Here is a 15,923-nt window from a genome sequence, read left to right as displayed (position 1 = left end):
CCTATGTCAGCTCATCTCGTGGATGCAGGGGATGACCCCCTACCCATCCCTGGGGAAACCAGGGCCCTACGCACCGATACCCACCAACAAGTCACCACTCAGCACAAGTTTATTGTGTTCAACTCGACCTGCCGTGTGTATGATGGGTATCTGGGACTGGACCTCCTGCAGAAGATGTGCACGAACATCAACTGCCACAAACGGCAGCTCCAATTCCGGAAGCCCCCAGACCCCCCTCCCACTCCCCCCCCAGCCCCTGTTCACGTGTAGACCCCCCTCCCCATCGCCCCGCCTTCCCCCCCTGTTCCCCCCTCAGCTCCTCCCCCAGCCCACTCCCCACACCCCATCTTTCCAGTGACTATTGCATCTGCCCTAATGATCGCTCCCCAGCATGAGGCTTGGTTATATCTAAACAGGCCTACTGAAGCCTCCGTCCTGTTCTCCTCCGACCTACCACCCAGGACCCTCTCAGACTGTCTGGTGTCCCCCACCTTCCTCCCCGCCCACATTGCAGCAGTCAGAATAGCCAACATCTCCACACACACACCCCCTCATGCTACCTAGGGGATTAGTAGTAGCTGAGATGGAGGCCAAGCCTTGCACCCCCCCCCACTCTCCCTCACTGCCCTACCCCCCATACCTGAACATCTCTCACCCCACCAGGCAAACAGCCTCTGCCGCCTTCTCCTGGACTTCCAAGACCTCTTTGCATCAGGCCTTACCGACATCAGCCACACCACCTACCCGATGCAAGAAATACATACCACAGGACCACCCATTCGCCAACTATCCCAACAAAAAAAACAAAACAACGGGCTGAGGAAGACCAGCAGGTCCAGGAAATGCTCGATGCCAGTGTCGTATCACCCTCCACCAGCCCATGGTCCTCCCCCATCATCCTCTTCAAGAAGAAAGACGGTACCATGCGTTTTTGTGTGGACCACTGCCGACTGAACAACGTAACCACCAAGGACGCCATGCCCCTTCCCAGGACAGACGACTCCCTCAACTCCCTATATGGAGCCTCTTTAGTTCTCGACCCTAGACCTCCAATCAGGATATTGGCAAGTCCCCGTACACCCCCAAGGACAAGGAGGAAAACTGCATTTTCCACTAGCAATGGGAAACACTATGAGTTCAACGTTCTACCCTTTGGACTCTGCAATGCCCCCGCCACCTTATCCAGGTTAATGGAGTCTGTCCTAAGTGGCCTCACCTGGGAAATCTGCCTGGCCTACCTGGACGACATAATTATTTTCAGCAAAACATGGGCCAACCACCTCCAATGCCTCAGGAAAGTCTTTCTGCATACCCGTCAGGCCGGCATCAAGCTCAGGCCCTCCATATGCATCCTGGCCACACAAACCGTCGCCTTCCTGGGGCATGTCATCTCTAAGGATGGAATCTCACCCGACCCTGACAAGCTGCATGCCATTGCAGACCTCTACCACGAGACGTTCACGAAGTCTGCGCCTTCCTGGGCCTCACATCATACAATCGGCGCTTCGTGAAAGGGTTTGCCAACATTGCCAAGCCCCTCCATGATTTGACCAAAAAGGGCGAGTCTTTTATCTGGACCGACAAATGGAGAGCTGCTTTCCACGAACTAAAGAGCAACCTCATCACTGCCCCGATCGTCGCCTTCCCCGACTACACCCTGCCCTTCCATCTATACACGGATGTATCATCGATAGTGATCGGCGCTGTTCTCGCCCAGGTACAGCAAGGGCAAGAGCACATCAATGCCTGTGCCCTCAACCAAGCCAAAAGAAACTACGCCACTACAAAACAAGAGTGCCTGGGCATCATCTGGGTGCTAGAACATTTCTGGGCCTACCTGTCGGGTACGAACACCACTATCATCATGGACCACCAATCACTCCAATGGCTATGGCAATCTGACACACACAAAGCCCAAGTTATTAGATGGAGGGAAACATCAGAAGAATTCAACTACGAGATTTCCTACCACCCCGGCAAACTACACACCAACACCGACGCTCTATCCTGACTGCCAATCAACTCGATCCATAGCAAATCTGAACTCCTACAACAGTGGCACAACAAAGACTGCCCTCATTGGCTGCCGCCACACATGTTCTCTAAAGTCCACCAGCAGGGCGACTACCTATTTACCCAGTCAGGACATATAGTGCTCAACCCCAAAACAGCCTCAGACACCATGACACACCTTCACTTTGACAACGGGATTCACCAGGGCATCAAAAAACTGCTACAGGTATTTAAAGATGCCTACTGGACCCCTAACCCCTCCAACCTAGCCAAACAAGTCACCCAGACTTGCCGGGCCAGCGCACTAGGCAAAGATACCACCCGCACACCAGGCCCATCGGGGAGCATCACTGCTCACAAACCCTGGCAATTACTATCTGCTGACATAGTGGGCCCTCTACCACCCACATCTGGCTACCGTTATACCATCACTTTCGTAGACACCTATTCAAAATTCCTCATCGCCTCCCTGGCCAAGGGACACCACACTGTAGCCGTGGCTGATGCCCTCGTCCACCACATCTTCCCTTACTTCGGGATTCCCCACGCCCTGCACTCAGACAATGCCCCTGAGTTCACCAGAGCTGTGTGGCAAGAGCTTGTGAACATCTTTGGCTACCACCTCTCACACTCCCCCCCATACTGGCCCCAAGGGAACGGAATATGCAAGAGGAGCCATCGCACCCTCATGAACCAGGTATGAACCCAGGTGTGAACCAAAACTGAGGATTGGCCGGCACACATCAAAATTGTTCAGTGAGGGAACAACTCCTGCCCCCGAGACGATGGTACATCTCCCCATGAAAGGGTATTAGGGAAGACCCCCCTCCTCCTGTCCCTACGACAACACCTGCAACCTCCCGCCACATCCCTCACGTCCGACCCTCTCTACCATCTTGAGAGGCGATTGCACCGCCTACAGAGAAACCTAGATCTTCAGCCAGACACCGCCCCCTGCAGCCCTTACAAGCCAGGCGACTCAGTAGTGGTGGCAAAGCTAACCACACCCAGCAGTATCTCTCCACGCTTCATGGGTCCATACACCATCACTCGTGTCCCAAACCCCTACCAGGTCACCATAGACTATCACAACACACCGTGCATGTATTGGAATCACCATGTGCACCCGTTCCCGACCACCACCACCCCATGTCACGACCCCACTCCCCCAGTCACCTGCACCGCCTCACCACCACCCGCCATCCCAGATCCTCCATCCAACTCATACAGTTGCTACATCACACCCTCCTCCCCCACTCCTTCCCCACCAGCCCACTGCCTCGCTACACCTCACACCTTCTTGGCCTCCACCTCACCACCGCCGCAAATCCATCCACCCAACCCAGGAACCCTAAATCCACCCCCCTCCGAAGTGCACCCACAGCCCTACCCGCCACCCACCACTGCCTCCACCCCCGCACCATCCCCTCCACCTGGCACCCCTTACTCACCACCCACAACCCATCCCACACCCCAAACACTGCACGTCACCACTATCCACATCACCCCGTCACCAAACACCCAGAAACCACGCTCACCTCCGACACCGCATGGTCACACTCCCCCTTCACCACCTGCACCCTCACCTCACACTCGAATAGCACACCCAACCCCAGCACCACGAGGCCGCACCACCACCCACACCCACCCTCCAAACCACCATAACCCACTCCAGCCACCACTCATGCCCACCAGAGAGATACTCCACCACACCTTCCCCCAATCCCCCCACCTTGCCCCCACCACCAGATCAAACCACCCTGACCCCTCACACCCCCAACACAACCCCCATAACACTCAGGCTACACCAAGTCCAATGGATATATCCACCCACCCCTAATCCCAGGGAAAACAGCCACACCTACCCTCAGTGATCGTATAAAACTTCCACCACCTCACCAGTCCAGCATTCAGCTGAAGTACACCAAACACCAGCCACCACCAGCTATGAAGGTTCAGCGTGTTACCTGGGCCCCAACCTACGGAAGGAAGCAACGTGTCCATGGGCCCCACCATCTTCTGCGACTCCACACAACACATCAAGCCTCCACCCTCTATGTCACCTATGCCCTGCACCAGGACCCAAACATATTCACCTCACATTGGACCACCCTCCTCCAGCACCTGACACCCGCCCACAGCACCACCACCACCGAGACCTACTATCTCCAGCCACGTGGACGTGACTTCTACCCCCAAGACGGTGGTGAAATATCGACTGTGGCAACTGAGCACCACGGGGACAGAGCGACACTCCCCCACGGAGGGGCTCTGAGGGTGCGAATGTTGCCAAGGCAGTATGGACCTATGTCCCCGACTACCTTAGGCCCTTATTCCCCCAAACGGACCCAGTGGGAGTGTCGCAGTCGGAGCACATTACCCTCCAACCGGACTAGCCCTCGACAGGTTCGGGGTGGGGCTGAAGAGTCAGTCCCGAGCAGCACCCCTGTGATGGCCTCTAGCCACTCAAAACTAGTGACGGCCTCTAGTCACATGCAGAACATGACGATCTCCAGCAGCACACAAAACGTAATGGCCTCTAGCTGCACAAAACTAGAGATGGCCTCTAGCCACTCAGGTGCTGCTTGACCTCCCCTCTCCTGCAGAAACCGGTGACAGCCTCCAGCCGCACTCAGGGAGAGCAAGGTACTCCCCCACTCCTTCTGCAGTTGCCTCCGGGAATAGGACACCGGTGACCGCCACCAGCTGCATCAGCAGGCAGGTGACGGCCTCCACTCACACCTCAACTGCACGTCACTCCCCCTGCAGGACACTGGTGTCAGCCTCCAGCCACACCCACAGTCAGGTGACGGCCTCTGCCCACACCTTGCCCACGGTCCTGATAGAAAGTTGGGCCTCCTGCCACACCGACAGGGAAGGGACGGCCTCTAGCTGCCCTAACCCTGTTACCTATGGGACCTCAGCGATGGCCTCCAGCCGTGCCAGAGAGAGGCACCACCATCAAAAGCCTCTCACCCCCTAAGACTTCCCCAGCGGAGGACAACCCTTGCTCAGCTCACCCCTCCTGTAGCCGAGCAGGACGTTCCTCCGCTCCTCTCCACCAAGGCAGCCCCCAGGAGGAGCCTTCCTGCCTGGAAGAAGTGTGGCGAGGTCCCATGCTGTCCCCGGGACAGTGTGCCATCCAGCTGGCACCCGTGGGAAACGATCAGCTGATGGACTCCAGCTGGAGGCGACGCCGCAGTCTGACCCTGACAGCAGCCCGACGAGAGGGAGACTGCAGATGCCAGAATCCCCGCGGAGCCCCTGCAACCCCAGGGCATGACCTCTCCAGCCCTAGATGGCGGCGACCTCCTCCCCACGGTGTGCGCAGACAAGCACACCTACTCACGCTGTTTGGCCTGAGCCCTGAGGACCAGACTACCAAGCCAGGCCCCATGAGTAGAGTGCCTCCCACCACACCCAACAGCAGCCCTCAGCAGATGTCACCTTTGAGGGTCATCCTGTGGCCCTTGAGAGACAGGACATTAGACGGGCACCCTCCAGCACCTGGGGACCACCCAGCTCCTGCAGCCTAGCTGGAGCCCCCCAGCCTGCCCAATGTAACAGTGACTGACCAGACATATCATGACTATAGTGCTCACGATATATACAGTGTCGAACTAATGCTCTTGTGACTATGTAGTGTGCCTTTATGTCTATGTGTGTACTGTGTTTTACTAGTGATCTTACCACTATGTAATATATGACAAGACGTATTCAGATTGATACTAAAGCCCAAGTAACAAAATGTATGAGATCTAACACCACATGTTGTTCAGTGTCCTTCTGACTAGATAGTATCATGCATTGTACCAACCACACACAAGCTAGTCAGGACCCTCTAGTCTGTTTAGCACAGTTGATAGTAAATACTGTGTAATGCTAGGTATTTTAAGGTCGGCTTCCCGTCCCTCAAACGCCTAGTGTGTAGCTGTGTTCTCTTTCTAGATCGGAGTTTAGACAAATAGGAGAGAAGCAGGACACAAAAACTCAAGGCAACAACCTTACATGTGTACTACTAAATTTTACAGAGGAACGGGTAGATGTCACGAATACAGATACACTAGACAATGATAATTCTTAGGCCTAGATATGGGTTGTTTGTATCGCGCAGATTACTACTCACGTCAAGGTCAGGTAAGGTGAATAGCACTTAGGGCAGAGGAGTTATGCACTATTATTGCAGAATATCCAAGTTTTATATACTGGTGGAACTGGTGGTACTATCTCACTGTGGGTAATTATTACTTTGACACTGGGGCCTGCGTATGATCTTAGTGTGGTGCGGCGTTATTATTTGGTAGCGTATTCACTGCGATAGATCCATATTTCATTGCCTTGCCGTGTTCATTGTTTCACTGTTACCTTACTTATTCCACCACTCTTTTATATTGTCACTGATGCTTTTCTCACTGACTTCCTTTATACTGTTAATTCACTGTTCTGCCTTTACTTCACTATGTCACGGACACTGTGTTTTTACTGTCATTCCCTTCGGGTCTGGGCATCATGGCGGTCAGGTACAAGGGCAGTGGGGGTGACAGCCTCACTACTGACAGGGCTGGGTTCCATCAGGGGCCTCTGTGTTCAGGGGCCACGGGATCATGCGTAGGGGCGTCCTTTCTCGTCCGGGTCTGCTGGTGGCGAAGGGTTCCACACTTTCGGGGCTTGGGGCGGGAGTCTGGCCCTCAGGGCTGGGGCCGAATAACTGCCTGAACTTCTCGCTCAGGCGCCTGACGGAGGACGAAGATCTCCGGGGTCTGGGTGTAGGGAGGTCCTGCCCAGGGGTCCTGGGGGTGGTCTGGAGGTCCCAAGGGCTGCACTCCCTTGTTCGGAGATGCCGTCAGGAGGGGGCTGCGGTATCGGCCTATGTCGGGGTCCGTCAGGCGAGTCCTCTCAGGATCCGGCTGCAGGGAGAAGAGCCTGGTGGTAGTCACGGGGCCTCTCCAGTACTCCTCCAGGCTGGGGACTCCCTCTGGGTCGTAGGTTGGTAAACAGGAGCACCTGATGGAGGAGCAGCTACCGGCCATCTCCTGCTGTAGGGCCCGGCTACTGGCCATGGCCTTCTGGGGGCGCGGCTACCAGCCGTCACTAAGGCCTGGCTACTGGCCGTGGCCTGGGGGAGGAAGCAGCTACAGGCCGACTCAGAGGCACCTTCAGAACGGCTACAGGCCATCTCCTGACGAAGGTGGGAGCGGCTACTGGCCGTCTTGTTCCCTCCAGAGCGGCTGCAGGCCATCTCCTGTTGGAGGGTCGAGCAGCTACTGGCCGTCTCAGGGGTGCTGACTGGAGCTGGAATAACAGCTCCACCCTGTGGTTGATGGTGGTCGGCTCACCCAGAAGGTAGTCTCATATTCCTCTTATGGTGGAAGCGGGCGAGCTCCGGGTCATAGGGGCGCACGGCCCAAGGGGACTTATGTCCTTGCCGCCCGGAGTCCAGGCGCACTGTATATGCTCCTCGGTGGGCTCCTTCTGGAGGTGTTAGGTTGCCCTCTGTGACATTATACTGCTTTTTATAGTGCATCGTGTACAACTCCCATCCATATTGTACGAAGGTTGTAATTTAGATAATAAACGTGTAAGGTTGTTGTCCACAGTTTTTGTCCTGCTCTTCTTGTGGTGTGTTCTAGCTCTGGTCTCGAATGAGGACCCTGGCTCTATAGCTGGTGTTCCTAGGGCGAGAAGTCAGCCTAAAAACACTCAGCATAACACTACCATTATTAATATGCAAAGAAAAGCATCATAAATATACAAAGCAGTTTAATCTATGTTGTCTTGAACTCACATAATTTCATGTTTGATACTTGACGGAGGAAGGTTGTAGACAACTAAGTCCTTTTTTTATTGTGTGCTTTTTTTTATGGGGGGGGGATAAAATGCCATTCAAATAGGAGGCCCTCCGTACAGTGCAATCCCCCCCCCCCCGTACGGTTTGCCCCCGTCGGACCTTTAATGTTTACACATTCGTGATGCCGATGGAAACGTCTACTGTAGCTGGTGACATACCTCATCAAATATCATTGAAGATAGATGTTTTTCAGTATTAAGCATCACACAGCCAGAATCAGCAGGTATTCAGGGTCATGAGACACTATAACATTCATGAGAAATTTTACATTGAACAAAAAAAAAAAAAAATGAAAATCTTATCTGAGGGCCCCTTCCTCCGCGATGTAAACATGACTGCCGCCAATCTATCCCATTTTTTTTTCTGCCATTAGGGAGAACTATTTTATCTCACAGGGTGAGAATATACCCCCTCAACCAACCTTATTTATTTATTTATATTTATTCATATTTACTTTTTATTTATTTATTACTATTACTAATATTTTTATTTAATACGCAAATGACATTTCGCCTTTGTATTTCTCAACCTCATTCCTTTGAAGAACTTGCATTATATTTAACCAATCGACAAGTGAAAATTAGTAAAAGCAGTAGATTTGCCTGGGCATATCTTAAAACTGAAAACAAAAAAAATAATGCACAAACACAGGAACACATAGTAACAGTTAGATTTAAGTATCTGAAAATTATTAAAAGGAAAAAGTAAGACACCAAACTAACACGAAATAAGACAAGTTATTTACCTTTGTCTTTCGTCCCTGGCACCTGACGATATGGAGTCTGAGGAACGTGAAGGCTTCCTTGATCCAGGCCTCCCGCTCAGACAGCTCCTCGCAGCCCTTTTCGCTATAGCCTGGGCATAGCGGTTCCTCATGCCCTCCAACCACTTCTGCAGCCCGGCGACTGGAAAGATAGAGAAAATTTAGAATGGCGGACGAATGAGGTAAATTTTGCTGCCATGCCATGTACAGAGGCAACATGGACAATCTAAACTCATCACAAACTAATTTGGATCAGAGTGAAAGGCAGAACCATTATAGTCACTGTAATGCTAAGTGTTATAGGGTCGGCTTCCCGTGTTTTAGGGTCGGCTTCTCGTCCCTCTAACGCCTGGTGTGTAGCTGGGTTCTCTTTCTAGACCGGAGCTAAGACAAATAGGAGAGAGGCAGGACGCAAAAACTCAAGGCAACAACCTTACACGTGTATTACTAAATTCTACAGTGGAACGGGTAGATGTCACGAATACAGATACACTGGACAATTATAATTCTTAGGCCTAGATGTGGGTTATTAGTATCGCACAGGATACTACCCAGGTCAAGGTCGGGCAAGGTGAATAGCACTTAGGGCAGAGGTTTTAACTATTATTCCAGAGGTCCAAGTACTATGCGATTCACGTACTGTGAACTCGTGTACTGTGTGAGCCCACGGTACTATGAACTAAACAAAACAAAAAAAATCCCTAATTTACTGTACTTAGTGTTGTCTTGAAACTAATATCTATGTTTTATTCTTTCAGATAATCTAACACTGTAATTCTCCTACATGTATAGAACCGCACATACCACGCAGCTAGCACTGTCCTTAAGAGGATGGTGGACAGCTTCTCCATTTGTCACACAGAACCTACACTGTACATTATTATTCTTGGTGGTAGCACCTAAGTAGGGTTTTGTTTTTCACAGTGCTCCCAGGGTTTCTGATTAATTGTTTGTAGTCTTTATATTTTCTTTTGTACTCTAAGAGGAGCAATGGATCTGGCTACTGAAACGAACACGCTGCTGAATGTGCTGATGGTTGTTGGTTGTCTACTATCCTTACCGTCCTATCTGATCCCCTGTTAACCTTTAGTATACCGTTAAGTTCCCCTATGGCATTTTATTTTTTCCCTAATGAGTTGCCTCAATTAATTTCTCTGATTAATTACTTTCTTTTTATCACATTGAGCTCTTCTGCAGAAGGTGGAATCCAAAGCTTTTCACCTCATCAACTCTTTAAGATTGCAATGTGAATGATTTTTCTGTAATACACAATATATAAATTAAAGAACTACTCTGTGTATTAATTTAAAACATCTATATTCATTGGTGTCCCAGCTTGCGCAGACTATTGATGTATTGCACCTTATAGTCACAAGTTTCACGGGTTCTGTTCACGATTAACTATACCTTAACTATACTGATGTAGTTATAGTACTGTATGCTGTATATGAATCTTGCAGGACATTTATATAGTTTGCACATTATTGAAAATTAACCCGTTGATGATTATGATGCATCTTGACTGTTTATTTTATTTATCATTAGACAAGTTTATACGACTTAAATTAGGAAGGCTCTCTAGAAATCAAATGGATAAAAATAGTTTACATTCAATCCCTAGATCCCACAAGTTCTTCCCAAGCTGAACTGATTATACTCTGTATTAGTTAATCAACTTATAAGCTAACAATGCTTTGATGATTGATGAATTTGACAATTTATACTGGCAAAATTATTACTTTTATTCAGCATAGGAAGAACTTGGAGTTAGGGAGTGAATGTAATTTTTTTTTTTTTTTAATCCATTTGGCTTCTAGAGAGCCTTTCTAATTTGCATGCCTGTGATTTATTCCAGCAGATATTACTCGTGAATTTCAACACGTCTATTACACGTGTTTAAATTCTCGTGAAACGAACTACCAAAAAAGATCAGATATCCACATCTTTTAGATGAATTTCAACACGTCTATTACACGTGTTTAAATTCTCGTGAAACGACCATATCAAAAAAGATCAGATATCCACATCTTTTAGACATCTCCAGTCCACATCTTTTCCACGTGAAAAATGTGACATTTGCCCACTGGATATTAAAACGAGACATGTAGCTTACATGTGGATGCTAAAGAGCAATGTGTAAAATAAATCACTATGGAAGAGATATACAATACTTTACAGTCAACAATTCACAATCGTATTCAAACCCTGAAGCATCTGAGGCTCGAGCACTACTACTACTACACTGCACTGCTTCTTTACTCAAACCTCCGATGCTTCTGGGTCAAACTACGAGTGTGAGCTGTGCACTGCGCAGGACTTTAATAGATGAGTACACAACGAATTCTCTTATGCGCAGTCTTAAATGTAAAGTTACCTGCCGGGAGGTGAGAGGACAGTCACTGTTCCTGGTTTAGTCTAAAATGATTTTGAATTTGCACAACGTAACCAGATCTGTAACTGAGCAAATGTTTGTCTCTGATGGTTCCTTTTTTTCTATGGATTTAGAGAACCTTATAGGAAATTACTCAGTTCCTTGACAGCACGAATGAATGTATGTGTATTCCAGTGTCTGATGTTTCAATCCCCTTCCCCCCAAGTGCCTATTCACCAAACCCTAGAATGATACTAAATTCCCTGTTAGTATAAAAGAAGGTATGTGTGTTGCAGTGATTGTATCTGATGGTTCGACTTTTGTGCTCTATAGTCACGAAACATTAAGAAGATAATTACTCCTCTGTACTGATGATCCATTGCCTATGATAGTTCTTACCTTTTCACCAAACCTTAGGAAGATGTTCAATTCCATGGCAGTAGAAATGAAGGTGTGTGTATTTCGGACGGAATGGTGGTGGTGGTGGTAATGCTGGTAGTGCACTAGACAAGTTTGGCTGGGAGGAATGTGTGTCGTAGAAGCTGCCACTGCATTAATGTGAGATTTCGTAACAGTGTCGGAGATTTATTTTGCTTATTGCACCGTAACCACTTCAATCCGAGGTTGTATTCCTGAGTTTTTTTTTTTTTCTCTTCAGACGATCTTATTCGGCTTAGGAGAGTGCCCTGGTAGCGAGGAGGGTTAATGACTACATCTCACTCCTCCAGTTCGAAAAATGTAGTTGATTAATTAAAACTGATAACAGCAACGATAAACTGAAAACCTTCATGGGACTGAATGGACTAATGGAGTTATATTCTCGTTGACTTTGGAGTTTCACAGCACCTTTATTTTCTGCGACTTTTGCCGATACACCATATCATCAAATGTGTTACTGATGCAAACTATGGCTATCAAAGAAAGATTTAAATAATATAGGCCGTTAGTAATGTTCAAGTGCAATAAATAAGAAGAAACATATCGCTTAGAAAGAACAAACAAATCGCCTCAGTGGCGGGGGACAGGGCGACATGGATGCGATTTGTTTGTGGCCACCCCTTACGGGATTAAGGCGTCTGGCAGTGAGATAGATAGACAGCTTAGGAATAAGTGCTGCGGCTTCTGATGTGCCAGCTAGGTACACCTTAGTGCCGCCAATTGGTAAGTGGTAGCACCGATATGACCGGGTGGTGAAGCAGCCTGGTTAAACAACTATCCTTGGTTCCCTCCTTATCTCCCGAAAGGATATTTCATGGTGGAAAAAGGGCAGCTTCGTACAGTCCACCAGGTTCACGTTCAAATGAGCCTGAGGTTGCAACCATCAATTTTGGCAACTATTATGTCGCATGTAGCCTTAAAAATCATCGTTTTATCATTAAAATACACTGAAGACACTGATGAGTATAAGGTGTTCTAGATTTATGTCTGTCCATCTCTTGCCTGGTGCTGCTTCCGGTGAGGGATGGCCTCGACAAAAGGGTCTCCACACGTTTCTCTCCCACGCAGCTAGCAATACTTCTTTCCACGACACAAAAGTAGAGTTTGTAATGTCGCTAAGAATCATGGGCTGGAAATTTGTGACTGGCGAGGTATGCTGCGAAAGGCTACGCATTATGACTGGTGTTGTATTATGTATTATGGCTAGTGTTGTATTAACTGGTGACGTATTATAACTGGTGACGTAGTGACGACGTAATATTACTGGTGACGTATTATAACAAGTGACGTATTACTGTTGGTGACATTATGACGTGACATTATGGCTAGTGACGTATTATTACTGGTGACATTGTTGTTGGTGACGTGAGTAGTAACGTAATATTACTGATGAATTATGACTGGTGACGTAATATGACAAGTGACGTAATGAGTGGTGACGTATTAACTGATGACTAGTAGCAAAGTATTATGAATGGTGACATTTTATCGCAGGTGACGTATTATGACGTGACGTGTGACCTACAGTATGTTGATGACGCGACGTATGGCTGATGAGGTACGGTATTTGTTAGTGACAGTATGGTTAGTGACGTATTATGACTGGTTACACTGACTGGTGACGTTTTAAGTGGTGACATTACGATTGGTGATATGGCTGGTGCCATTATGACTGCCGACGTTTTATATGAAGTAGGCTGTTATGACAACGTATAATAGCCAGCGAAGTATGACTGGTGACGTTTTATGAACAGGGAACGTATTACGAATGGTGGAGTGGAGAGGAGGCTGATTCTAATTCCCTTTAACTGAACTGAAAATCATATGGAGGTAGCACTAATAAAACAACGTACCATAGCTCTGAAGGAGTTAGTTGTGAAGGGGATAAACATACGCAAAAGCACGAACTGTTGTGACGTGTCCTTGCCACTTGGCTATATTTAGGGGCCAGTGCTGCCTGCTTCTGCCTCAAGGTCAGCCTCGGCAAATGCATTGGTATATCAGGTGCTTTGATGATTCCGCTAAGAAAAACTGACGCATGTGTAAAATTACGAATTTATGGCCAAGTAGTTTTCTTCGGATCCAAAATTAACTTCGACGACTCATTTATGGCATCGGTAAAACTTACACTATGTACTGTAGTGTGAAAAATGTCCAGCCTGTTATATGAAACGGACTTCTTGGATAAGCGCTAGTTGTGAAATATAGGTTGTGGTTGTGTAATACGTAGCTTACAACAGAATAATGTAATAGCATTGTTATCAGCTTCACATGTTTGCTTTTCTGCCTATTTTCTGGAATCTGTCTTCACTGCGAATTTATGTCCACAGTTACTATCGTTCGTTCGTTCGTTCAAAGATTCCCTGCACCTATAGTGCAGGCCGGGCCATACATTAGCCCGGTCAGTGGTGTATGGGCTTGTTAAAAAACAGTAAGCAGGAAATGCCTAACTAGTCTAATTTAATAAGAATAACTGGAAACGAAATTTAAAAGAGTATGCTGTTTTGCCGAATAACTGTTCCTCATACATACACTCCTTAATGTGACGGCCAATGAGGAAGTCAGATTTTGTCCCACCCATGGTTTTGGCGAATCACGAGTCTGTTTGGTCTGGACTGATCCTCCTCTCAGTCCACCAATGAGGCCTGAGTGTGGCGACCCTCTCAACCAATCAGTATACTGACTTTAGCGCGGCCAGAGTTCGTTTTGTTTCAAATACTTTGGGATGTTTTATTTTGCATAAACTGCTTTGTTATATTCATGAGTATATTGCAATTAAAAGAAGAATTATGCGGTGGATATTTGATTACAAAATATGGACAGTATCTAAAGAAAAAAAGGAGGAATAAAACCAGCACCATGGCGAGACTGACTTAGAGGAGGACAGTTAATTATATTTATGAGGTGAACGATGTTACTGTGACACTGGTAGAGCCTGTCCGTCGTCAAGGCGTTCCGTGTGACTCGTCGCCAATATCTCTTCATCCCGCGAGAAGGAAAATAATAGCTGGCAGAGACGTAAACAGCAACCCCCAGAGCTTTGCAGTGAGTACCAGTTCCTGAGTGCTTGTGAGTGTGAGTTTGTGAGGCTAAGAAATAATTGTACGGCTCGGTGGCAGGTTATTAACATTGGCCTCCAAGGAAACTTGGCATTATTACCAGGTTGTGTATTCATGTGTTGGTTGCTCTGACAGTCATATGTGGGCCGAACCAGTCACCACACCACCACAGTTGTGATCCTGTGAGTGTGTGTGTGTGTGTGTGTTTGTCCTCATAAACCGACGTAATACTAGTGAGCATCCGCTATAACCCATGTAAGGTTGATAAGTGTAAAGGTAACAACGACACTGGTAGACGACAGAGTTGGCAGAAAGTGATGCATTTGTGGCATTTGTTGCTATGCTCAAACTTGAGTTGCTTGAATAGCCGTAGGGAGAATTTTTGGCATTACGCTGTCTGGCACCAGTTGCTTTTATTCAGTTTGCGAAGGACTTATAGTAGCGTACAGTCGTGAAGTAGTTAATGGAGTCTATAACCAATGCTAACCTTTCCAGTTTGAAAAGTCCGTCCTAAGGTGAAAAAAAAAAAAATCGTTTGGAGACAGCAAGGTATGAAATGGTTGAGGAGAGCGAGCGAGAGAGAGAGAGAGAGAGAGAATGTAACACTTCAGTACGAGGACGTGTTTTATATTACCATTGCTAACGACGGTTTTGTTCGTAATAAGGAAATCCTCATACCGAAGGGGTTACAATAAGTGTCTGTTAAACCCTATTAGTATGCCAAGGATCATTTATAGCTCTGCCAACCAGTTTTACTCAAAGGTATAACTCATTGTGAAGGTGTTAATTAGTGACACCGAAAGTGTAGTTATTGTGATATGATCTGTTTCTGTGTATCTGGTGTATTTATGTGTTAACAAAGTATAACGTGAATATTATGTCGAATTTGGGTTTGAGAAGTGACGATTTTGTTGCCACTCAGAGGTCAGGGTCATGGGTCAAGGTCATAGTTCAGGGCGCGGCGTTATCTCATGAGCACGTGATCTGATTTGGACCAATCTTGGCACATGAACTGCGTGTGGGGATTGGAAGAAGTAATTCCATCTTGGTGCCAGTCGATCAAAAGTCAAGGTCCATAAGTACGGACACTGTTGCTATGCACTTGAGTTTTTTTTTTTTTTCTTATCTATACAGTTCGTGTCATGTTTACTGGGTTCCATGTTATGCTCCTGATTACACACACACACACACACACACACACACACACACACATATATATATATATATATATATATATATATATATATATATATATATATGGAGTCTCTGTGGTACAGTGGTGGAGTGTGCGTTTCGTACCGGTACAGGTGAGCCAGGGTTCGCGCCACGCCAGGGTAATAAATTTTGGGAGTGTTCACCCTGCCACGTACTGCATTGGCGGACACAAGGGGTGCTGTAGTTGAACCAGTGTCGCTTACTATAAAGTATGCT

The 15,923-nt window shown here is 47.6% G+C and overlaps 1 protein-coding gene across 2 annotated transcripts in view; it reads left to right on the top strand.

Moving 5' to 3' along the window:
• Positions 1 to 14,411: 14,411 nt before the first annotated feature.
• The window catches only part of LOC145405982 (cytosolic 10-formyltetrahydrofolate dehydrogenase), a 123,407-nt gene continuing 121,895 nt past the window's right edge, over positions 14,412 to 15,923 (top strand). Inside the window, exon 1 of one of the 2 annotated variants that reach the window (XM_080277162.1) lies at positions 14,412 to 14,478. The gene's annotated coding sequence lies outside the window, so the exon portion shown is untranslated. Of the gene's footprint in view, positions 14,479 to 14,647; positions 14,675 to 15,923 lie in introns of those variants that run through there. The other variant, XM_080277163.1, reaches the window with a different exon arrangement.

This window comes from Coenobita brevimanus, chromosome 69 (assembly GCF_032717465.1).
Source record: "Coenobita brevimanus isolate Jiangsu-jjx chromosome 69, ASM3271746v2, whole genome shotgun sequence".
Classification (NCBI taxonomy): Eukaryota; Metazoa; Arthropoda; class Malacostraca; order Decapoda; family Coenobitidae; genus Coenobita; species Coenobita brevimanus.
Note: the sequence above shows the minus strand (reverse complement) of the source record. Positions and strands in the feature narration are given on the sequence as shown.